The sequence below is a fragment of the Nannospalax galili genome, unplaced genomic scaffold (genome assembly GCF_000622305.1).
Source record: "Nannospalax galili isolate Female #2095 unplaced genomic scaffold, S.galili_v1.0 scaffold492, whole genome shotgun sequence".
NCBI lineage: Eukaryota > Metazoa > Chordata > Mammalia > Rodentia > Spalacidae > Nannospalax > Nannospalax galili.
The window spans coordinates 1,023,527-1,050,034 of record NW_008332217.1 but is presented as its reverse complement, the minus strand read 5'-3'; positions in this window follow the sequence as shown (position 1 = coordinate 1,050,034).

Below are 26,508 nucleotides of genomic sequence, written 5' to 3'. Positions count from 1 at the left end.
ACAGGGGGAGAGGCTCCCTTTGTTCCACAGCCCTGGGGATCAGGCACCTCAGCTTCTACCCAATGTCCCTCATCCCTCCAGCATGTCCACAGGGCCCACACTGGCTCCCACATCTAGACTCCTGACAAAGGAAAGGGACAACACAGAGGACTTCAGCAGCAAGTGACACAAACAACTTCTGCTCATTCTGATTGGTCAGAATCTGGTCATGTGAATAGGCTCAACTCCAGGAGACTGGAAAATGTAGTCATTTGCACAACCCTTCAGCCCTCTGAAATTCAAGAATGTGATTACTAGGAAAAAGAACACAGCAAGAGATGGCCTGGTCTAGCTCACCTCCTTCCCGGTGCTGCTATAAAATTGAGGCACTCATAGAAGACATGAAAGACAGACCCCAGAGGGAGTTCTGGGGGATTGGCTCCTACTTTGGAGTGTGTGTATGGAGGGGGGTGACCTGTGCCTTCCAGCCTCTCCCCACTCTCTCTTGTTCTCATGGTCTCCAGCCCTGCTGGACTAGTGTCTTCATGCACTGTGGTCAGTCCAGGTGATGTTCCCTCCCAGGCATTGAGGCCTTAGTGCCCCCAGTGCTAGCCAAGTCATCTGCATTTCTTTCCCCATGACAGACTGGGAGGCGGGCCCTGTCCCCACCCGATGGACACCATGACAGGTGTACCTCGTTTCTCCATGTTTGGTCATACCACTTGGAACCCACCTTATGAGGCTGCCCATTCTGTCAAGTGCCAAGTGCCAGCATCTCAGCCAGAGACAGTGCTGTGCCATCTTCTGGTCTCCCCAGGGCCACATCCAGGTGCTGGTAAGGACAAGCATGGGCATGTGGTCATATGGTCAGCACCCGGTTGCCTGAGCTTGTTGAGACAATGAAGTCTATGGAGGGCCCTGCCCACAGCTGCCCTGCCCAGCTCTGTCCCTGGAAAGGCACTGGGTGTGTTTTCTACTACACTTCCATCTTTGGGGTCAGCACCTGGGGCTTGCTGGTGCAGGGGATCTTTAGTGGGGAGGGGGACATAAGATGGGCTTCCGCTTTCCACCTGCCCTCCACACAGTCCCCATTAGAGTTATAGAGTTGACTTTTCCTTTAGAGAATCACCCATACCTCATGACACTTAGGCTACAAGTGGACATGTGACCTAGGCCTGGCCAATAAGAGAACTCCACTCTCCTGTGCAGTGTGGCATGGAAGATGGTCACAAGACCACCCCAAGCCAAAGAGAGCTTGCACTGAGAACTTGGCCAGAGCTCTAAGGAACGGGCTTTCAGTGATGTGCTCTTCTGGGTTTGCTGAGCTATAGGGTGCCCTGGGACTGGTCAGTACCTGTGCCCTCACAGGGGAAAAGCCTGACCACAAACAGAACCGAAAGAAAAGCAGACGGTGATACGAGAAAATCGATTCCCAACCCCATCTCTGCCTCCCATGACATTTGTGGTATTGGAGCTAGATCTTTGCTTGTTTCCTGGCATAGCACAGCCCTCAATAAGGACGGGCCAAGGCCATGCCCAGGCTTAGAGTCACATTCCTGTGTCATCACCTGTGTCCAAATCCTCTCACCTGCCCCTTCAGCAGCTACTCACAAGCCCAGTCTGTCTTCCTTTCCTTCAGACTTGCTGGGCTCTATTCTTTCTCTCTCTCTCTCTCTCTCTCTCTCTCTCTCTCTCTCTCTCCCTCCCTCCCTCCCTCCCTCCCTCTCCCTCTTCCTCTCCCTCTCCCTCTCCCTCTCTCCCTCCCCGCTCCCCTTTCTTCTTCTGTGTCCAATTGAGGCTGAGACTCCATTAGCCAGGCCTAGAATGATTCTACAACAGCCAGTGGCTGGGATGAGATTTATAGTGGGATCTAACGCTCCTGGGATCCTCTCTCCTCTCCCTGCTGCTGTCCCCCATGCCCCTCAGTTAATACATTTACTTTACACTTGTGTTAAACTTGCATAACAAGGGCCTGGGTAGATGACCCGGTGGGGAAAGCACTTGCCTTGAAAGCACAAGGACTTGAATTCCAACCACCACCACCCCCGCCCCGCACCCATATAAAAAGTCAGGCATAGTGGCCTGCGCTTGTAATCCCAGTACTGGGGAGGCAGAGACAGGCAGGTCCCTGGGCCTTGCTGGTGGCCCATCAAGCCTACTCAGTGAGCTTGGGATCCCAGAGAGAGTCCTTGTCTGAAAAAAAAGGTGGACAGCTTCCGAAGAATGACAGCTGAGGTTGGCCCCTCTCTCCATATGCACATGCACACACACAAACATGCATACCTCGCCCTCCTGGACACACAGGTACTCAAAATGAACCATGTGTAACATAAAACCCAGTATTTTAGGTACACATGTTGTCAGGATGCCTTCTAAATATTGATATTGATACATGTAAATTAGTGCTGCCTCAACCTTGACCAGAGACATTTCTCTCTGCAGTGGTCAGCTGTTAATGCAGACACTCCTAACTGGCCAAAGTACTGAGAAGAGGTGGCTGTTGGGTCCTCAGCTGTAAGTGGCACATCTGTATCAGTCCCCCTTTGTCAAGGCTTAGGGAACCTCTTAGAAGTGAGGACAGAAAGAACGTAAGAGCCAGAGGATGGGGAGGAGAGCTGTGAAACGCTGTTCTCTGGACACAACATGACCAATGTGCTCATGAACTCATTACAGCTCTGGTTACCTCAGCAAGATCAAACAAGCAAGACCAGTCAGCATTCCAACAGGCAGTACTAATTGGACACAGTAGATTTTCTTTAAAAAAGAGAGGACATGAAGGGGTCGAGAGGGATGTTGGAACTGTCTGGGTGGTTATGATTAGGATATATTGTTTAGTTGTATGAAACTGTCAAAAAAATGAGATACTCTCTTTTTTTATCTTTTTGAGACAGGGTCTCCCTGTAGCCCCAGCTGGCCTGGAGCTCACTATGTAGACCAGGCTGGCTTTGAACTCACAGAGATCCACCTGCCTTTGCCTCCTGAGTGCTGGGATTTAAAGGCATGTACCACCACTTCCAGCTTGAAAGATATTCTAAGTATTTTATTTATTATTTTTATTTTATGTGTATGAGTGTATTGCCTGCATGTGTGTAAGTGCACCCATGTCATGCAGTGCTCACAGAGGTCAGAAGAAGCCATCAGATTCCCTGGAACTGGAGTTAAGGACAGTTGTTAGCCACCATATGGGTGCTGGGAATCGAACCTGTGTCCTCTGCAAGAATAGTCAGTGTTCTTAACTGCTGAGCCATCTCTCCAGCCCCAGATATTCTATTTTAAAGATCTATTATTTATCACCACTGGCCACCCACAGAATCTTTTCATCTCATAAAACTGGGACTCTGTAGGAAACCAGGATGCCAGGCCCTAGGGTGAGGTGAGCCTAAAACTTTTAGGTCCAGGCTGCATTCTCTGCTAAAGGGAGGGGCACTGAAAACAGTGGCTCTGGTAATCCCAGTCTTGCAGAAGACTGCTAGACTGGAGGGAGGAAGCAGCCTGGTTATAAGCGCAGGCTCCCTGCTCTGTGGGAAAGCGTCTTGGTCAACAATCCTTAACTCATCTCCTTGTCCTGAACAAATAACTCAGCCATCCCTGGCTAAGAGATTAGGCCAGGTTAAAGGTTTACTCCTGAGCTAAAAGCTAAAAGTTCACCATGCTTTTAGCTCTAAGAAAGAAAACATGTAGCCAATAAATTACCGGATGGGCATTGATAACCTTGAGAAAAAGTTTAAGAATCCTTCTGGTGCCAACTGACAGACTAAATGTTCTGTTTCTTTGTGCCCTAAATCTTTTTATGTGACTGCCATATCCCACGTGACTGCTAGTTCCTTGGGATGTATAAAAACCATCTGAATTTTAAAATAAATTGGCTTGTTGGAAAGACACAGTTCCCAGAGTCCAAGACTGTCGCCAATCAAGTCCTCTGCCCCGAAGCCAGTAGGTCCCCCACTAAGCAAAGCAAACTTGAGTCCCAAGAGGACTCTATGCTCAATAAAACACTCACTCTTGTTCCACCTTCCCCAGACCCTGGCGCCCACCTCAACTTCCTGTCTTGGTGAATGGGCCCAGCTAGGTGTTTCGGGCAAGTGTGAGAGGAACCATACAGAACGTGTTCTTACCAGACTGACATTTCGCTGTAGCATATGGTCTTTAAGATTCATCCATTTTAATTTCCTCCCTTTCTGAGGCTGAATAATATTTCATTGTGTGTCTAGACCACATTTTCTCTGTCCATTCCTCTACCAGTGACCACTTGTATTGTTTACAACTTCTGTTGCAAAGAATATTGCCAAGAACATAGACATACATATCTCCTTCAGTTCCTAAAATCAGTCATTTGGGGTATGTTCCAAGAAGTGGAATTGATGGAAGTGGAATTGATGGATCATGTGTTAGTTCTTCTTTTCAGGTCTTGTTTCCATCTCACTGTTGTGCGGGTACTTGGGTCTTGTAGCTAAAATTCTTTCTGGGAGGTGCAAACAATGTCCACCTCCCCCCTTTGGTCCCTAGGACAAACTGAGGACTGATTTCACCAAACAGCAGTCTAAGAAACCAGTGAGTTTATTGGCCTTACTTACAGAGCAATGGGTGGTTTACTTACAGGAGTGTGGGTGCTCCCTTCCTAAGGCCATGCTGGAAAGTCTCCATCCAGGCATGGATGGTGACTCCCCCACAGCCACACAAAATGGTGAGACACCCTCCGATGGCTTCCTTAGTTTACCCTCAGGCCCCCACCCCGTGCAACTAAGACCAACTGGTTGGTTGGGGAGTGTGGCTGATTCGCCCTTCCCCTCCTTTCTTGCTGAGAGTAACAGCCAACAAGCTTAGCTGTGATGATCCTAGGCAAACGGGTACAACCAAGCTTGGGAAGATGGCATCTGCCCATGGTCTGCCTGGCAGAGGACGATCCTATCTATGCAACAGGCCTCATGCATGCTTGGCAAGCATTATTTAGACTTTTTCCAGAAGCCTCTGTGCTGTTTCTCATTGTAGCTGTCCTGTTTTACATTTCAACATGAGTGTATAACGGGTTCTGTTTTTCCACATCCTTAACTGGTTGTGTTTGTTTTGGTAGCAGTCATCCTAGTGGGTGTTAATTCCCATTTGCCTGAGGAGGAGTGATGTTGACCATTCTCCCTCTCATTTGCTTGTCTTCCTTGAAGAAATATCTATTAAGGACTTACAGCCTTCCTCACACATTGCATTCAGTCTTTATTTTTCCATTCAGCAAATATTTCCCAGGCATCTCTTTTATGTCAGTTACTGGTCTGTATGTTAGAGATACAACAAGAACCAAGACAAAGAAAAAAACTCAAAGAAACAAACTAAACAAAAGGCCATGTCTCCATGGAGCTGCCCATTTTAATCTATTTATAACATAATTTTTGCCTCTGAGGGATTCTGGAAAGAAATGAAATCATGCCCACCACCTCCCGGCAGAGACCAGGCACCAGTCAGCTCCTCTGCCTCACTGCCTCCCCGGCTCCCACACATCCCGTACCTCCTGCTCTTCCTCCAGCCTCCCCATAGTTTTTTTTCCCTCTCTCTTTTTTTGGTGGCGGTGCTCAGGATTGAACCTGGGGCCTTGCATGTGCTTGACAAGTCCTCTGCCACTGAGCCACAGCCTCAGCCCTTTTTCATGCTGTTTCTTTTTGAGACATGCTCTCACTAAGTTGTGCAGGCAGCCAGTGAACACACTGCAGTTCAGGTAGGCCTGACTTGGGATCCTCCTGCTTCAGCCTCCCAAGTGGTCCTCCACCATCTTGTCTCTGTGCCACCAGGTATTGTGGAGCAATTTCCTCCCAGATAAAACCTTCCATCTTGGAAGGAAGCTGGGTGAACAAAAGGATGTCTGATGGGGACAAACAACAGGATTCTGAAAAGATGTGTAAAGTAAGGCAAACAACAGATTGTTTTGAGGGGAGGTGAGACACTCCATCCTGCAGGAAAAATGCTTAGGCTGAAGAACTGAACAACTCAGTAACTTCAGGAAGTTCCTGAAATTGGTCAGGTTCACTAGGCTCCTCCCTCCACAAGCCTCATATGCCCTAAGGACTGGGGTGGAGCCAAGTGGCTGAGACCCACAGAGCTGCCTAGAAGGAACTGAGACTGGCTGAGCTGCCTGGAAGAGGTTCAGACCGACTGAGCTACTGGGAAGGACACCCTCCAGCCTGTTGATCTGCCTGCAGACTGTGCAGTGCTCTGGGTTTCTTGCCTTCACGAGCTGCTACCCACACTGGGGTGGGCTTTGGTGATGGACTCTCTCTGAGTCATTTCTGCTCCTCTACGTAACCCCAATAAAACTCATTGGTTCACCAAATTGGATTTTGGTGGTGTCCTTACCTTGGTCTGTATCTGGGGTGAGTATGCTGTTGTTCACATCTTCCAGGAACAGCGTAACGCAACACCACCTTGTTTCTCCTCTGCCGTCCTCGCTCCTCTCTTCCATTGGCTCCCTTTGATGCCTTTTCTCTCCTCTACCTCTATGGTTTGAAGGAGAATTGCCCTCCCCTCCAGGTTCCAAGTCTTTGAATACTTGGTCAGTTGGTGGTGCTGTTTGGGGAGGGTCATGGAATCCTAGGAGGTGTGGCCTTGCTAGAGGTTCTAAGGTCAACTGAGAGTTGCTCTCTGATGCCTGGAGCTGCCTGAAAGAGAGCAGCCCAGCTGCCGGGGAGAAGCTCGGGCCACCAGAGCAGCTTGAGCTCCCTGCAGCCTGTGCAGTGCCCGCCAGGCTTCCAGCTTTTGTGAGCTGACACCCGTGCTGGCAGGGTGGGGAGGGGAAGAGAGGCTTTGTTTGGTGATGCCACTGTCTATGAGTCATTTCTGCTCCTCTAAGTAACCCCTCACCCATACTCCTGTGAGCAACCCCAATAAAACTCATTCATTGGTTCACCAAGTTAGACTTGGGTGGGGTCCTTACTTTGGCCTGTTCTTGGTTCCCTCTCTGGGGTGAGTATGCATTTGTTCACATCTCCACAGCATTACAACATCCTTCCTCCAACTATTCTCCTAAGATACAAGAAAACTCTTTAAAACCCTTGCTTTGAGCAGCTGTGCTTCTTGGCCCACATGGACACTGTGAGAAGCTTCATTGCACAACAGGAGCCCTTTATGGTGCATTTAGGACTCTTCATGGAGAGAAGGATGACGTTGAATCTGGAAAGACAAGAGAGCTCAGACACTTAGAAGGAGAACAGATGTGGTATGGCTATGCCGGCCCCGAGCCACAGGAAACTCGCTAAGCACAGGCCACCATCTACCCACTTCTAGAAACTTCTCCCCACACACTGGCAGGGTCTCTCAGCAGAGACCCAACAAGTCTTCCATGTCCTTAGGAAGAAGTAAACAGGCCTTTAATAAATGTCCACTTTCTTCTCCAGGCTTTTCTTGGGCTCTTTTCCACGTGCTCACAGAGGGGTAAGCCTCAGCTCATTCCTGGCTCTCTGGAGGGTTTGTTCTGTACCATACTGTCTGTGCTCCTGGATGGAGTAACTTGAGACAGGAGGGCAAACACAGAAGGCTGCCAGCCAGGCCCCTCAATCAGGGCTCCTCAGACCTGTGTGTCCATGCCAGGCATCCTGCACAGATGGGCTCTGTTAGCTGTGCACACGGGCCAGGGGCTCAGTTCACATCAAGCTTGTGATGGATGGTGATCGGCGCCAGGACTGCCAACCACCATGAAGTTGGAGGCTTTTAGACAACACAGCGCTCTGGGCTTGGTTTGGGGCAAGCCTGAGCCCCTCACAGTGTACTTTCTACCAAACAGAAACACCCAGAAAGGGTCTAGACATCTACGGCCACAACAGAAAAAGGCACTCTCTTGTGGAAATGGGGGCAGGGAACTGAAGCACCATTGGATTTCCATCTTTTCTTTAGGACCCCCACCCAGGTTCGTAACAGCCTTTCCGTGCCCCTTCATCCACAAGTGTCCTGAGACCAGCCTTCAGAGCTGCTCCTGGGCTGCCCATTGTAGGGAGGAAGCTTCCTACATTCTGACCCATGGGAAGTTCTATATGTTCTTATGTCTCCTTGACAAGGACTGTGCCCATCTGAGAAGCAGGGACATCTGCACTGGCCTGCAAATAAGCCACTTGGAATCCCCTCCTGATGGGTCCCTAGTTACCTTATGAGATTAGAAAGCTCTAACAAGATGCTAAGATGGTCTCAACTCCCAAAGGAGCCTCTCTGCTTGGCTTTGGCAGGAAGATGGAGAGGAAATGGGGTGGTGGCAGCATAATTAGCCACTGTCCTGCAGTGATGAGTATCTTTGGGATGTTCTCTCTGTGGCAGTGGGTGCAAAAGCAGGCTTCAAATGGTTGGAAGTGGAAGGTCTGGGGTCCAGTGTCCTCCCTGTGGTGTAGGGTAAGCTCAGGGCCATCCCAGATAGGAAAGAGGAAGCTGGGAGATGGAAGGAGACGGAGGCTGAGGAGGGATATGCTATCTAGTCTTGTTGCTTTCTCCATGTCATCAGTGTCTCCCCTGCTGGCTTTGTGACTCACATTGATCCCAGAACTGATTGACTGATTGACCATGTTTGAGAGTAATGGGGGCGTTCATCAGCATTATCTATTGGGCTGTCCCAGGCAAGCCAGGATGGATAGCCACACTTGACCTGTGCAAAGTACTTTCTATCCCTTTAAGTCAGACCCTTCATCTGAGGAATACCCACCTCCAAAGGGATGGAGTGAAGACTAAATTAAGAGTACTCAGAAGACCACCAGGCACAGGACAAAGTACCAACAAGCATTGGCTGTTGTTAACGTGGATTTCTTTATTTGCCTTTATTTAAATTATTTGTGTGTTTAGAATTTCCCATCTCGTGAGCTCATGCCTACCTGTGTGAGGCATTAGTTTCTAATGTGCCCTTTTATATTTATTTACACTAAATCCTTTTCTCATGGTAGCTAAGACTCACAAAGGCTAAACTCCCCCCTAGATCCAGCCATGCCTATAGTCCTCTCCTGGACTTTTTAATGAAAAGAGCCACTTTCTGTCTTCTAGTTTAATTTGGATCCCTGCCATTGTTAGCCAAGGCTTACTTAACAAATCACATACACTCTGACAAAATAGAGAGGGGGTGCCCCCCCAGGATTCCAGGATCTTTGAGGAAGAGGGGGTGGAAAGATGTTAAGAGTCAGAGGTAGTGGATGACTTGAGACAACAGGGCAGATACACATATAAACTCATAGCCATTGTGACAGCATACATAAGATCTGTTCAAGTTCAAAATCTCAGCACATGGGGGGATATGGGCACGAGGCCCCATCCCTAGCTATTGGCATTTGATAGCTGCTGGGAGAGAAAGACTCCGTTTTCTTTAAGGATGTGATAGTGCAGGGCAGGTTCCACACCCAAGAGTACTGGGCAGCACATATTGGACTCAAGGGAAAAAAGGAAATGAACATGAGTTTGGGTGGGTAGGGAGGCAGACCTGGGAGGAGTGCGGGGAGGGCACAGGGTCAAATTACAATGATAAAGATCTTTAACGTTAATAAAAATATTTTTAAAATATTTTACAGTGGAAAAATTAATATTAATTAATATTAAACATTAATAGAATTAATATTAAACAGTGGAAAAATTGGGGAAGGACAGAAAAGTTGAAATACACATACCACTTTTAAACTATAGTTCTTTAAATGTGCCCTGCCCCTTAACCGTATATTTCCTTCTTTTCATTTTATTTAGTATTTGGCTTTTTGAGATGGGGTCTTGTGTGGAACAGGCTAGCCTCAAACTCAACATGTAGCCAAAGATGACCTTGAACTCCTAATCTTTCTGCTTCTACCTCCTGAGTGCTGGGATTATAGGCATGAGCCACCACAGCCAGCTGCAATGTCTCCTTCACTCATGAGCCCTTTAAACAGAGTCTCTGGTTACCTTAAAGCTCAGCTAGCCATAGGCATCACCTATCTTCCTTCGGGTATTCCCAATTGCTGGCTTAGAAAATGTCAGCAAAGGCTCCAGTTTGCGGCAGCCTCTTTGGGGAGGAGTGGACTGATGAGCTATGCCTTTGCCTGTGTGTGGGAGGCCATTGTCTTTGCACAGGCTATCTTCCTTTCCACCTTGAACTTGCGGTGGCCTGATAGCTGGACTGCTTTGTGAACATAATCAAAAGGAAAAGAAAGCACAAAACACATCCTCGGAAAGCTGCAGGACCTGCCACGCCTTCCCACCCTCCGTGGAGACGGCATGAGGAAGGGCAGGATTCCTGAGCACAGACAGGCCTCTGTGAGAATCCTTTCTGACTGAGCCTCTTATCAACACCCCAAATAACTTATTTGGATATGAAAGAAGCCTTCAACCCAAGAGAAAAATAATTATAAACATCTCTGGAAATAAAATTCCTGTCCGTGCTCTCTGGTTTACATTTCTGACAACATTTCCATATGGCCTGTCAGGGCTAGGCGGGGGAGTGACTGATGGGGCATTGAGGGCTGGGTGAGCTGGGTCTGTGTATTCACGGCACCTCTGAAGGGTGTGGCTCCAGCCCTATCCCCTTCAGGATTTGTCTTTGGAAAGCCAAGAGATCCTACTCAGATGACAGGAGGGACCTAGGGTCATCTCTTTTTTTTTCTTTAAAGAAATCCAGCTAATTCTTTCAGAGACATCAGCTCCATGTGTGAGAATTTAAATGTCAACTTTAAAAATTATTACACAGCAAAACTGACCTTTGTGCGGAGTACAGGTCTATGAATTTTAATGTATGGACAGCTTCGTGTAAACATCACAGTCAGGGTTCAGAGTCGTCCCACCCCCACCAAAACCCACTTCGTGCCTTTTCCTTGAAGTCACGCCCCTCCCCCAGCCTGCTGTCTGTTGTGATATTCTTTGTGAGCAAGGCACGTAAATACAAACGTACAGTGTGTCACTGTGGAGACTGCTCATGCCTGCCCGATTCAAGCAAGCTGCTGTGTTTCTCTACATAGCTCATGCCTTTGCACAACCAGGCAGGGTCCCCGGAGTGACTGGACTGCTGGATTGTTTAGCCAGACACCTGGCAGGCCATTTCTGTGTTCGAGCTGCCATGCACAGGGTGTTCGGGTTTCTGGGTGAACGTAGTTTTCTCTCACTAGGGTGATCGTTGGGGAGGCGGCTGCTGGGTCATCTGGAAAACAGTTGCTTAACTCTGAGAAGCTGTGAACTGCTTAGCCTGAAGGCTGCACTTGTTCACCGCAGGGCTGGAGGTCTGTTTGCTCTGGAACCTCCCGGAACTTTCTTTACAACTGTCCTTAGACACAGTGGCTTTCATCTGTGTTTCCATCATGGCTAAGAACGAGGAACACTTTTATGCACGACCAATACTGCCTCCATATACCCTCCAGCCAAGAGCCAGCCCAAGGCCTCAGCTAAGACTCTGACCACTTGTCCTGTTGTGCTTGTCTCCCCAATGCTGAGATTGCTTGTTTGTTTATCTATCTATCTATCTATCTATCTATCTATCTATCTATCTATCTATCTGTCTATCTATCATCTATCTATCTATCTCTATCATCTCTCTATCTGTCTGTCTATCTATCTATCTATCTATCTATCTATCTATCTATCTATCGCAGTACTAGGTATTGAACCCAGGGCCTTGCACATGCTAGGCAAGTGCTCTACCACTGAGCTACAGCCCCAACTTGAGTTTTAAGGATTTTTTACCTATTCTGGCTACACATACTTTGTCAGATTTATAATTCTTGAAAAGTTTCTCCTAATAACAGATTAGACTTTTTTTTAAAAAAAAAGGTATTTATTATTTTTATTTTATGTGTATTCGTGTATTGCCTACGTGTAGCTAAGTGCACCCATGCTGTGCAATGCCCGCAGAGGAGAGAAGAGGCTGTCGAATTCCCTGGAACTGGAGTTACAGACAGTTGTTAGCTGCCATGTGGGTGCTGGGATTCAAACCCAGGTCTTCTGCAAGAACAACCAGTGTTCTTAACCACCGAGCCATCTCTCCAGCCCTCTTTTTAATTTTTTAAACATTTATTTATTTACTTACTTATTTATTGTGTGCGTGTGCACGCGCCCGTGTGTGCGTTTGTGTGCACACGTGTGCGCACAGGTGCGTGTATGGTGGGGTGGGTGGAAGGGCGCTGCAGCATGCATGTGGTGCTCAGAGGACAGCTTGTGGACTTGGTTCTCTCCTTCCACCATGTGGGTCCTGGGCATTAAACTCAAGCTTGATAACAAATGCCTTTACCTGCTGAGTCATCTCCCCCACCCCGGACTGGATTGTTTTTATAGTGAATTTTACAGAACGTTTTCAAGTCAATTTTATCAATTTTTCCATTTTCTGATTTTATAGATTGTGCACATATGGATTGAAATCACATCTAAAACCCTTTCCTTAACCACAGGTCTCAACTTTTTTCCTATTCTTTTCTTGGACTTTTTTTTTTCATTTGTTCATGGGTGTTTATAATTGCTTACAGCAGGGTTTTTAACAAAAAATAATAGCTGTTTTTAAAGTCATCAGAAAATGGCCGTGCCTGTATTGTTTCAGTCCGGCTGCCAGCCGCTGTCTTTCCTGGTGAGGTCTGAGCTCCCTGGTTCTCTGTGTATCGAGGGATTTGAGATTTTATCCTGGATATTTCATATATTATGTAGTGAGGCTCCATCTGGTTCAAGTCTTGCCTGCCAACATCACAGGGATGCCTGAAAAGAGGGAGGGAGAGAGGAGGGAGGGAGGGAGGGCAGCCCTTACCTTCTAACTGCTAGAAGTTTCCTTGTCCAGAACTGGACCCCTGAACCAGAAGTGGAGGTTTCTAAAGACTCACCCTGGAACTAGTTGTCTCTCTTAGCCTCTCCACCCCCTTCTGTGCCTGCCTCTGCCTGTGTGTCTCTATGTCTCTCTGTCTCTCTCTCTCTCTCTCTCTCTCTCTCTCTCTCTCTCTCTCTCTCTCTCTCTCTCTCTCTCTTTCTCTCCTCTGCCTCTGTTTTCACTACCACCTCATTCCTGTACCCACTTCCAGGTCACATGAGCACAAAATGTAAGAAACTCAACACTAGTTGAGTGAAACTTCAAACTGATTTTCCTCCCTGACGCATCTCAACTGTTTCTGAGCCAGAGTCTGTCTGCTCACTAGCCAAAAAGACTCAGTGGACAGAGGAAAACTGCGAGCAAGGAAGCGTTTGTGTTGGGTAGCCCAGCAAGGAAGAGGACGGAGAACAAGTGTCTTTAAAAGGCCCGGTGGGCTGGAGAGATGGCTCAGGCATTAAGACCACTGACTGCTCTTGCGGAGAACCCAGGTTTCAATTTCTAGCACCCACATGGCAGCTAACAACCACCTATAACTCCAGTTCCAGGAGATATGACGCTCTCTTCTGACCTCTGCAGGCAATTCATGACATGGGTGTACTTACATACATGTAGGCAATACATTCATACACATAACAAATTTTAAAATATAATAATTAACAGAGGCCCTCTTAGCCCCACCCAGGCTGCAGGCTCCTCTGTTTGTAGGAGGAAATGGTTGATGAAACCTGGCAGCTGGTGATCTGTTGGCTGCATCAGTTGTAGGAAAGGCGTGAGATCAGGGAAGATCCCATATGGTGACCTTGTGCTGCTGGTTTACAAGATGATGTGGGCTGCGTGCTCAGGGGTGACCTTGTGCTGCTGGTTTACAAGATGATGTGGGCTGCGTGCTCAGGGGTGACCTTGTGCTGCTGGTTTACAAGATGATGTGGGCTGCGTGCTCAGGGGCCATGGGCTATTCCTTGCAAAGGATGCTGTTCTGGTTTAGATGGGAAATATCCCCCAGGCACTCAAGTGTAAAAGGTTTGAGGGGCTTGAAGATGGTGGATCTGGATTGTCAGAACAGTGGATTGGTCTATGGCCTATCTGTGCTATTATTGGGAGGTGGTGGAAACTAGGCAGTGGGGTTTGCTTGGAGGAAGGGGGCCACTGGGGGCATCTCATTCCTGGCCTGCTCTCTCTGTCCCTGACTGCCACACAGAGGCAACTTTCCTCGGTCATATCTCGCACTCATGCCGTCTCACCACCTCCAGCCCATCGCAGCAGAGCCAGCTGTTGATGGGCTGAAACCACGAGCCAAAGTAAACCTTTCTTCCTTTAAACCGTTTCTCTCAGGAGCTTATCACAGTCTAATGCAATCACCCAGCATCCTTTGAGTGTTTCACAGCAGCATCTTCCTCCCCAGATTCTAGAAAAGTTGTGGGTTTCCTCAATGGCAGTAAGTGGCTCCTTGATATCTAGAACTAAGATCTTGGGGCTGGAGAGATGGCTCAGCTGTTAAGAGCAGCGGCTGCTCTTACAGAGGACCCAGGTTTGATTCCCAGCACCCACATGGCAGCAGCTATCAACCATCTGTAACTCCAGTTCTTGGGGAATCTGACGTCCTCCTCTGACCTTCTGACCTCTGTGGGCATTGCACGACACAGGTGCACTTACATATAGACAGACAATACACTCATACTTAGTTTAAAAGAACTAAGATCTTTCTGGAATACAGATCTCTAATAGAGAGAGAAAAAGACTCTCTTACAGCGTCTACTTCCTATATTTTGAAATTGGTACCATTTCATTAGCCCCAACTGGGTTATATGTCCATCCCTCAACCAATCCCCAGCACCAAAATGATAGACAATGCCATTGGTTCAAGCTGACATGAGCTCACCTATAGCGCTCAGCTGGGTATCAGTCTTTCCTAAAATTTATGCCTGAGAAGAAGGAAGGCTACATTTTCCAAAGGAAAAGCAGACTTTAAATAGGGGGAAACAAAGTAGACGGTGAAGTAATTCAGACCAACATCAAATGTAAACATCAAGGGTGTTGAGTCACCCTGGCTTCATTTTCTAAATGATGCTTTGTTACAAGTAATCAATACATTCATAGGTTTGGGTATCAGGAGCAGTTTGATCGAGACTCCTCTAGATTTTATCTTTCGTTTTTCGTGTGCCCTTCTCCTCATCGTCAACCATTCTTTCTAGGGCAACTCAATAGCTTTGAAACTCAAACCACATCTTCTTCCGTATCAAGAAAGACGTTTCCGAGGGAAATGGGAAATTTTCACTGGTTGGGTCACTCTGTGCACGGAATATTGTTTGCTGATTGTATTAAGCCTAATTTTGCTGATCTGATTATGTAGCAAAATATGTGTGATTAACTCTAGTTATCTTAGACCAATCAGGCCCCACTGCTGTCTCTAGGGGCGGGGTCAGTTTTCCTGACTGACACTGACTTCTAGAGAGTCAATGTCCCCCAGAGGTTGGGGGCAGGGCATGTCTCATATCACAGGTAGGTAAGGAGAGCCTACTTGAACTATCAAAATAGAACTCAAGTCTTTCCAAATCTGAGAATTGAATTTCTAGAATATTCAGACTTAAATGCAGTTAATAGCATTTAGTAGGCACTTGCCAATGTTTTTTTATGACAAGATTAAATTAAGCATCAAGCGATTAAGAAGGCTTAACTTTCTAATCACACTCAACTTATCTCCACAGCTCTTGGGCTCATCTCAGTGGTAGGCACTCCCTGAGACTGATATTTTGCAATAGCTGCGTCTATGAAAAATCGTCAAAATATTTTGAAGTTAGGTAATGATTTAGTACCCATTAAAATTCTATCCTCCAAAGTCTCTTCCCAGCAAACACAGAACATCGAGGGCAAGGCACACCAATGTCAAAACAGTCATTTTACAGCATCTTATCTTAGTTCCCAGGCTAAGTAAGTGCTGTCAGAAACTGACACCTGTCACAAAGCTCAAAACGGGCAGTTCTTAGGAAGGGAACTGATGGTTGGTGTTGACACAGAAGCCCAGGGGTGATACTGTTAGCAAACACTGTAGAATTCTGAGGAGGGTGAAACCTTCGAAACTTCCAATCAAGGTAAGAGTAGAGCAGAGTCTTGAGGACCTGGAAGTGGGTCCTGGAAGCCGGGATGCTGTTCTGAGGGAGAAGGGGGAGAAAAGGAGCTCAGGGGTTTAATGGTCACAGTCTAATGCAGGGGCAGGGGGGTGGTCTCACAGCCCCTAACATGCTGTCATCCTCTTAACTATATTTTTTATTTTTTAAATGCTAACTCGGCCGAGTAGGGAGGTACTTAGGAGAGGTCAGGAGGAAACTGCTACTTGCTTCCAAGGGTCTCTGATACTGGGGCTCACAGGGCATGTTCCGCCCCTCAACAGAGTCTTGTGCCAACACGTGAGGGGTAGTTTTCAACCAGGAAGCCCACCACAGACTCAGTGCCTTGGGGTTTCACTGAGGACTGAGCATGGGACAGCTTAGAGCACATCCGAATTCCACTCCCAGAAGCAACACTGGGCTTAGCATTTTGAATATCAATTTAGGTGCTGTGAGCCACTGCTGTCCAATGGGGCAATGAGTTCATATGCTCCAACCCCACCCAAGGGCCAGTCTCCCAAGCAGCCCTTTCAAGGTTGGTGCCAGGCCTGCTGTGGTAACAGCCCTTTGTGTGATGCTTGCCAGTCCAGACATTAGGTTAGGGTCAGAGCTGTTCTGTGTGTCCAGGGTACAACTTTCTCATTGCTGTGCTCTGGTACCATCTGTGACTGAATTGAGCAGAGCCTGGGGTATGAGTGAAGCCCACCTCTGGATGGGACTATGAGGGTGTCTACAGAAATCATCAGACCTTGAGGAGCTGGCCTCATCCATAGACTGATCCCCTGATGGAGTGGTAGTAGGAAAGCATTAGGGAGAGGTGTCCGAAGAAAGGAGACGGGCCTCCCTGCAGGAAGCAGGTGAATCTTTGGGGGCAATATCTTGCCCTGGACCACTTCCTATACTCCTCTCTACTTCCTATCTAGTAGGAAGTGAAGCTGCTCCTCTGCTCCCCCATGAGTGTGTACACACACACACACACACACACACACTCACACACACACACACACACACACACACACACATAAGAAAACAACAAAGTTTTTTAAAGTCTCTACTGTATGCTTCTCGACTATCCATTGTAGACTCTTAAGGATTGAAAAGGAAGCCACTAAAATCCACATCAACGACCAGCACAACAAACAACATTGGTACAGTAGTGGCACTTTTCTCTCGGGGATAATCAACAGCTACCTAGTTGGACTTAAAGCCCACTAAATGGGAAGATACTCATGTGTGGTACTATAAACCTAACCAAATACAAAAAGCTGGAGAGGTCATAGATCTTAGAGAAAACTCTAAGACTGTCACATCCCTAGACAAATGTAACATGGATCCTTAAATCTAAGTATTCCAGTCACCAGCCATCAAAGAAGCTTATTTTTCAAGAGACAGAGATAGTTACAGTGTTCCACAACTGGTCACACATAGTGATTGTCTGTGAATTGCCCAAGCCTAAGTGGCACATCTAACATGCAACCTCTACACCTAAGACTCACAAAACATAGAACAAGGGATGAAGAGAACACTGATGATCTTTCCGTTCTCATCAATGAAGCTCCCTCATGTAGCAGAGGGCCAGGAAAGCAAAAGGTCACAAATGGCCAAAATGCAGAGAATAAGAGTCAGCAGAGTGTGGGTCCTTGGACAGGACTCCTGTATCAAAATCCACCCACCCAGGGCTCAGGGACCATTGTGCAGAGGAGGAGGAAAGATTGTAAGAGCCAGGGAGGAGGTGCATGACCATATGGAAATAGTCCTACAGATGCCTAGGACTCTTCTCATATGAACCTACAGCAATGATGTCAGCATGCAAAGACCCATGCAAACTTGGGCAGACAAAAACCCAGCACAGAACTGTGGAAATGAACAGCAGGCCCAATCTTAGTCAAAGAATTATTGGCAGCTGATTACTGCTGGGTGAGGAAGAGCTGATCTTCTTAAAGGGAGGGACTCTAGATAGACTAGATCCCAGTGGATGAACTCGTACTGAGGGACATCTGGGGTCACTAACTTTATATGACAGTCCTTAACATAAATGACAGAAGGTATGAACTCCAGTCGGGGGTGTATGGAAGGGGCATAAAGATGATTCTCTGTATGAAATATACAAAAATTCAATTAAATTTTTTTAAAAAAAGAAAAGGAGGCCATATAATGTGACAACCCGCCCACACCTCTGTCACAGCCCTGGGACTATGGTGTCTGTCCCATGGAGCCCCAGAAGGCGCCCTGTGCCATCCTCCCTCTGTCCTTGGCTCTCTGCCACCACTTGAGTTGCCTCTGACTACAAGCTCTCCACTCCAAAGACTTTCTCTGCAAACACATGGATGTTTCTTGTTAACTTTTTGTTCAAACGGCATTGGTTTTCACGGCAAGATGATGCTTCCTCAGGATGGACAAACACAGGCTCAGAGCTTAAGAGATGTTTGGTCTCCCATGGATTTCTGGGAAATAAGCATGCTGTCTTCTTAACTCGACAGGCTCGGTCTTCCCTCAGGGCCTTTGCACTGGCTGTGCTCCTGCCTGGTGCACTTTTTAGTATAGTTTAAGCTTGGCTTGCTCCTCCATCTCGATCTTCACTTCCTCAGAGTCACCTCATAACAAAGAGCCCCTCTTCCGTCAGACCATGCACTTAACCCCCCAGTCCTCACTGCTGCCTGATAGAGTGTGTGCTGTCCCCAAGCACATCAAATTCTATTAAAATGTAATAGATTATTATTATAACATAGATTGTAATAGATTAATAGTGAAAAATATAAGAGAATTTATATTATAAAATATTAATTATATTATAGGAAATGCTATTATAATACCAGTACTCGTGACCCATAGGAAGATACTGGCTGGATGAGTTAATGGGTAATGGTGCTTGCTCCATGAGACCAGGGACAGGAATTCAAAAGCTACCCTCCAGGATGAAGTCGTAACAAAGACAGGGAGGACATGGGCTTGAGCTGAGAGAGAGCTGTGTGTGAATCCTATTCCTGCCCTGGGCCAAACACTGCACGCTTTCTTCTCCCATAATGTCTTCAAAAATGGAAACCTGGCTCAGACCTATAACCCAGTCAAAAGTAGAAACCCCTGCTTAGGGGTTCCTGAGGAGCATCTCCTCCCTCTCTTTTCTCCAGCCAGTCTGTGACATAGCATGGGTCTGGGGAAAGCAGGATATCCTCTGAGGCTTTTCTAGAGTCTTCTCCACCTGCCCCAACCCCAGTCGGCTTCAGAGATGTTACAGCCAAGTAAAAGAGGGTTGGGAAGAGGCTGAGTTCTCAGTGCAAACAGAAAGCCAGGTGTGCACACCTTTGATTCCAGCACTCAGGAGGCAGAGGCAGGAAGATCTCTGTGAGATCAAGGTCAGTCTAGAATGGTCTACATAGCAAGTTCCAGACAGGGATACATAGTGAGACCCTGTCTCAAAATAAAAACAACAATAATAACAAAAGAATGCACACAGAACCCTATTTCACACAGAGAGATCAAGAGAGGGCATGGTCACAGTCAGAGAGGCAGATGAGTCTCCAGAACAGGACTTAAAGTAAAAGGTGATAAGAAAGAATCAGAATAAACGAGTGAATTGATAAGTAAAGGTCTAGATGAAGACAATCTCCTTTGGCATGGAGGACTATTTTGAAAACCTGGACTGGGGCAGAGCTCTGTGACAGAGCACTTGCTTAGCAGGCATGAAGCCCTGGGTCCTATCCCCGTCATTGGAGAAATAAACATAATGGACTGGAGAAATGACCCAGGGGTGAAGAGCTCTTGCTGCTCTTGGCCAGGACAAGATACCAGGTTCCATTCCCAGCACCTACATCCAGTGGCTCAAAACCGCCTGTAACTCCCGCTCCAGGGGATCTGACACCCTCCTCTGGCCTACTGGGGGAACTGCGCACACCTGGTACACATACAGAACAGCAGGCATACGCACACACGAATACACACAAACAAAAATTTTAAAAAGAAATAAAAATATTGGCAAAAGTGACTTCCCTGGGCTCTGTAGAAGAGAACTTGAAACCACAGCGATTAGTCAGTTGTGGCCAGTCCAGCTCGGTGGTAGGCAGTAACGAAGAATGCTCACACTCACATGTCTACCCTAGCTCAGCTCATCCAAGCAGGCTCAACTTACCTGGTCTTAGCTCAACTGATCCAGGCCAGGCTCCAAAAAGCACAGCTACAGCTGTGGGTGGGTTCAGATTGGTTCTTCCCACGTACAACCTGGGCCCTCTGCAAATGAACAACAGCTACCTGCACACACCTTTCTCACCACAGATCCCCTGGGGCAAAAACCATCCGTCCACCAGCAAGCACTTCATGCCCCTGCCCTGTTACTTCTGCTCCCATCCATGGGTCAAAGTAGTGACCTAGGCAGACCCACACCAACATGGGAGGCACATTCTCCATCTCCGTGTGAAAGGGTAAGAGTGAGTCTCCGCTGAACAACCACCACACAAACTGTAGCCCAAAATGACAACCAGTCCTATTTGATAGAGCAATGTCAGGCCAAAGAGGCTCTCCCGTCTTTATTTCTTTAAAATAACTTAATTCACTGAAATAAACACCGGAGTCTGGGTGACAAGCCATGGCGGCAGCTGATGCAAGCGCACCCCACAGCCAGGAGCCTTGAGTCTCAATGGCACTGAGAATCTCCAGTAATTGACCTGCGGGCATTCCGCCAACTCAAGGCTATGCCTAAGAGTGTCTCTCCCCCAGCAGGTGGATCTAGCACTTTTTATCTCCGATTTCCGCTCTAAACGGCAGCTGCTGTCGTTGCCTGGGGACCCTTATCTTTTTACGTGTTATTGTAGATCAGTTACCCACTGCTGCCATAAAGAACTCTTAGTAGGTTGTCTAGAATTTCTAAATCAGTGCTGCAGAGAGCCTGATGGAGTCAAGAAACCAGACAGGTTACCTTTTAGGAGGAGAGCCCCGGATCACAGTGGTAACCCTGGCTTCTAGCTTCTGAAGGCAGCACCCTCAGCTTCCACCAACACCAGGGGAACATTTGGTCCCTTACAGAGAGGAGAAGGGGGTATGACTAGAAAGTGACAGGCACACTACACTGCGTAAGGTCCACTTGCATCAGCTGCCATTGGTAGAAAAGCATTCGCCTGTTTTCTTTCATGTTTATTTAGTTCCCAACTGTGTCTCCACCATCACACAGCAAGGGGTCAGGGATGGGCAGCCAGGCATTAGGTCAGCTGGCATCAGATGGGGACACTGAGACCCCCAGGGGTACATGATGGCTTTCTCAAGAGTAGCAGACACTGATGATTTTCACAGACTCCATCTCAGACCCTCAGCTGACATGAGTCCTATTTTTCAGCTCCTCCTCCACAAACACCATCTTCCACTGTGTGGAAAATGGAGACAGAAACTTCTCAGTCTTGGAAAGTGGGAAGAGTATAACAGAAAATGCTGACAAAAGGGCTGGACAGACGGCTCAGTGCTTAAGAGCGCTAGCTGCTCTTGCAGAGGACCTGGGTTCAGTTCCTACTACCCATATGGTGGCTAACAACTGTCTATAACTCCAGTTCCGGAGGATTTAATGCCCTCTTTTGACCTCTGTTGGCATCATACAACACAGGTGCACTCACAAACATGTAGGCATATACTTATTTGCATAAAATAAAAATAATAAATAAAATATTTTAAGAAAATGTTGGCAATGATATGGATGGACTAAAGAAAGGCGCACGGCAGTGTAGCCCCTGGGGCTAGTGAGGCTGGGATAGCTAATTTTAACATCACCTGTGACCACACAGCTGACAGAAACAACTTGAGGGAGAAAGGATTCTTAGAATATTGCTCATGGTTTCAAGGACTTCAGATCATGGTTGCTTGACTGTGTAGGCTTGAGCAGGACATCATGGCAGCAGCCACATGTGGCAGGGCAGCTTCTCCACATCATGGAGAACAGGAAGCAGAAACAGAAAGACAGGAAGAAAAAACAGAAAGACAGGACAGGACCAGGAATAAGATACATCCAAAGACCTGTCCCCACTGACCTACTTCCTCCAGCTAAGCTCCACCTGAAGTTTCTAGAACCTTCCAAAATAACACCATTAGCTATGGACCAAGCTTTCACCACATGAACTGATGAGGACGTCTTATATTCCAGTCACAACAGGTTTGGTGCAAGGTTGGGGGGTATACAATGTGAAGTCAGCTGTGACCCTCCTGAGAGAGATGCAGCCACCCTGGTTCACCCACATCAGCCCTGGGAACAAGTGCCCAAGCTCACTGCCACTCAGGTAGATGGGATCCCCATCTACCTGTCTGGAAATTGCAGGGGAAGAGACCCCAGTGAGGTGGGCCATGGAGCCAGCCTCTCAGACTGGAGCAGGTAAGAGGTTCCCCTCCCCCCAAAAAAAGACATCACTCACCGTGAGTCTCACAAGAATGCCATCTCTGCTGCAAGAAGAAAAAAAAAAATCTCCAGAGCACCTGGCCAAGATGCATTCTGAAATATTGGCCTTGGGGTCTAGAAGAATTAATCTTTGATAATCAAGTGCACTATGGAGCCACACCCTTTCACGAGTCAGCTTTCAATTCTTCACTTTCACTGACATTCACCTTCATAAAAACAACAGCCTATAGATTATTTTTAAAAATGGGTTTTTGGAAAGGGGGGACTGAGGAGACGGCTAAGTGGGTAAGAGTCTTGCTGCACAATCATGACACCTTGAGTTCAAATCCCCAGCGCCCACATAAAAAGTCAGGCACAGTCATGCATGTGCCCGTAACCCTAGCACTGTGGGGGACAGAGACAGGAGGGTCTCTGGGGCTTGCCAGCTGCCAGTGTCACTCAGGTTCAGTGAGAGACCCTGTCTCAGGGGCAGAAGTGGACAGTGACAGAGCAGGACACCTAATGTCCTTCTCTAGCCTCTATCCATGCATCTGCCCCTCCATACACATGCATACTACACACACACACACACACACACAAACACACACACACACACAATACATTTTTATGACAAAACACGGGGTGATTTGGCATGTAATTTGGAAGGAGTCTGTACAATCAACTGGTGACACTCAGCCAAAGCCCATCCTCTCCCTGTTTGTGTGGAAAGGTTCTTGGTGCCTCTCTCTGCCAATGGAGCAAATACACTGTGCGTGGAACTGAGAAGACTGTCTCCTCCAAAGAACAAGTAGCCATCGCTCCTCAGCACATCCATGATGAGGTAAGCACGTCTGAAAAAATGTCCTTCTTCAGGAGTGACTTTTATCATAAGTATGACTTATTACATTGTTCTGATGGAGCGTGCTCTGCTAACGTTAATGACAACTCAATCAAACTTGATTATTTCAAAATTTAAAGAGCATAGTCACAGGCATTTAAATGTCTAAATTTTCTATTTTGCATGAACATGTGCATATTCACATGTGTGGGGTGCACATGTGTGCATGTGCATGTGTGTGCACATGTGTGCACATGTATATGGAAACCAGAGGTTTATGTCCAGGGTCTTCCTCAGCTGCTCACCACTTTATTTATTGAGACAAGGTCTCCTGTTGAACGCAGAGCTCGCTGACTCAGCTAGCCTAGCCAGTCAGCTTGCTCCTGGGGTCTCCTGTCACCGCCTTCTGAGCACTGGGATTACAGGTGATCTACCACATCCACCCAGCATTCACCTGGGTACTGGGGACCCAAACTCTGGATGTCTCACCTGCACGGCACGTGCTTTCCCCACTGAGCCATTGCCCCAGCCTCTAAATTTTTAAATTTTCAATTTCAATTCATGAGCATATGTTTGTTGCAGTCAGTGATATATAAGAGAGATCCACAAAAGTCTTCTAAGGATAAAATATGATACTTGGATCATATTCTGCAGAGTAGAAGTTCAAGGAGAAAAAAGGAACAATGAAAAATCCCTAACAAATGAGGCTCCTGTGTGTATGCCTCAGTAAATCAACTCTGACAAGTGTCAGTCACAATGGTATGGAGCTCAACTGTGCAGGCTTGAAAAGTTCTATTAAAGTTTTCTCTTAAAATATCAGTATTTATAACATGACAAATATAGCCATTTATTTATTTCATATGAATATTCTATATGTTCATATATAGCATAGTGTTATATCCAGATTATGTATTAAACTTCTGATAATTTCTGATAAATATTTAAATGACAGCCACGCAACTTTTAAGTCTGGAGGTCACACAAGTAGGTATGCCTGCAGAATTCAGTAGAAGTCAGGTTCATCAGTGGGATCCTTATCTGCTCATTGAATGCTGAGAAAACAAGTAAAGGGACAAAATAAAAGTCCCCAGAGTCTGTCAGAGAATGGTTGTTCCAAATGCCTAATGACAAGGCAACCTCATGCTGTCAGAGGAGATGATGGCTGCTGGGGCCTGAGGGGACCACAGCAAGAGATACTAGACCCTGAAAGGGAGTGGAAGGGAGCTTGTAATGTGGAGAGGAAGATGCCAGGGAAGGTAGAAAGAAGCAACTGACAGAGGGGTCCTGGGATCTTCTCACCAACATTGTTACTCTCCACCACCACAGTCACACAGAGAAGGTATGAGGGACTGTCCTGTGTGCTGACTAGGGCCTGTCCTGTGTGCTGAATAGTGTTTAGGGCGTTGATCTGAGACACCAATATACAGACTATAATTAACTATGCCGTGATAAAGTACTGACAAAAGCAACTTCAGGAAGGGCTCATTCTTGCTCACAGTTTGAGGATAGAGCCTGCCATGGTGGTGAAGGCATGGTGGCAGAGGCGTGAGGTAGCTGGTCACAGTGTGTCCCCAGCCGGGAAGCAGAGAAAGATGGATACTTGTGCTTAGCTAGCTTTCTTCTTTTGGATCATTCTGAGGCCCCGTCCTGCCATGGGATGGTGCCATCCACATTCAGGGTAGGTTTTCCAACGTCTTACTTAAACCTTTCTGGCATGCCCATGCAGACACACCTAGATGTGTATCTCCTAGGTGATTCAAATCCTGTGAAGCTGACAACGAAGGTTAACCGTCACACAGAGATTCTAGAACTCAGTACCATCCTTGGGCACTGTTCTTCGCTCCTCCTGTATCTCTGGGTGACGTCTAAGCAGTCGTTTTTCTTCCTTTCAGGTGCCACCTAATGACATTTTGGTCAATGATGGACAAGTGTCCATATGACATTGGTCCTGTAAACTGTCATGGAGCTGAAAGGTCCCTATTGTCCAGTAACAAGTATCTGTCAAGTCACAGTACAATTCATTGCTCACACATTCAGAGTAACACTGGGGAAAATCCATCCTGCCCTACCACGCCCTTTACAAAGCACAAGAAGACACTGTGTACAATTTTGTGAGGATGGTGACTGTGCTACTGCTTTGCAAATTTACTTAGAGACTGGAGAGATGGCTCAGTGCTTAAAAGCACTGGCTGCTCTTCCTGAGGATTTGAGCTCAGTTCCCAGAACTCTCATCAGGTGGCTTAGAACCTCCTGTAACTCCAGTACCAGGGAATCTGATGTCCTACCTCTTCTGGACTCTGTGGGAAGCTGCATACACTCCACAGACACAGACACCTAAATAAGAATAAAAATAAATATTTTTAAATTAATAGAATAGAGACTGGGGAAATGACTCAGCAGTTAAGAGTACTGGCTACTCTTTCAGAGGACCGGGGTTTGGTTCCCAGGGCCCACATGGCAGCTGACAACTGCTCTTATTTCCCATTCCAGGGGATCTGACACCCCCTTCTGGCCCCCACAAGCATTGCACACCTGTGGTGTACTTACACACATGCAGGCAACCTTCACACACATAAAATATAAATAAAAATAAGAGTAAAAATTAAATAAGTTTACTTAATCACTGTTCTCACCCTTCACCCCCTTTCCCAAACTCAGCACCCCTTTCAGTCTATGCTACACCCCAACCCACAGTTCCTGGCATTCTTCACTGTGCTCCTAACCAGACTGGGCCCTAAACCACCTATACCCTTGGGAAGATCTCTAGCTCAGGAATGCCTACGACAATGAAATTTAAGATTTCCTTTGGCTGAAATTTCCTCCACACTGTATAAATATGTGTCTCTGGGTGCTGGAGAGAAGGCTGATTGGATAAGAGCACTGGCTATTCTTACAGAAGACTCAAGTTCTCATCCCAGCACCCACATGGCAGTTAACAACCATCTGTAATTTCAGTTCTACAGGATCCAACACCCTCTTCTGTCCTCCTCAGGTAGGCATCACATGACATGAGTGCACTTACATATATGCAAGCAATAAACACATACACATTAAATAAAAATAATAAATAAAATATTTTAAAATGTGTCTCTATGTCATATAGACGTGGATAGTACAGTGGCTCTGCTGACATGGAGGCCCAGGCCCCTTCTACCTTGTGGCTCTGCCCCGCTTAGCAGCAGGCTTCTTGGGGCAGTTCCAGACACCTGCTCTGAGCCTGCACCCAGCCAGCAGCAGAGGACAGTGACAGGGGAGAAAATGTTGTCTCTGTAAGACATTAAATCTTAAATCTCGGACATGGCATTAAGGATTATCAAAGAACACAGTGGAAATCTCTATTTAACAAGACAGAAGATGCAGGTACTGGGGTGCAGCACCCCAGGGTGCCAATAGTCTCCACACCACCTTCTCACCTTGACTTGGTACATCTTTCCCAGCTCAATCTTCTGATCCCACTTCAGAAGGAACTTGGTGACTGGGTCCCATTCCCCTC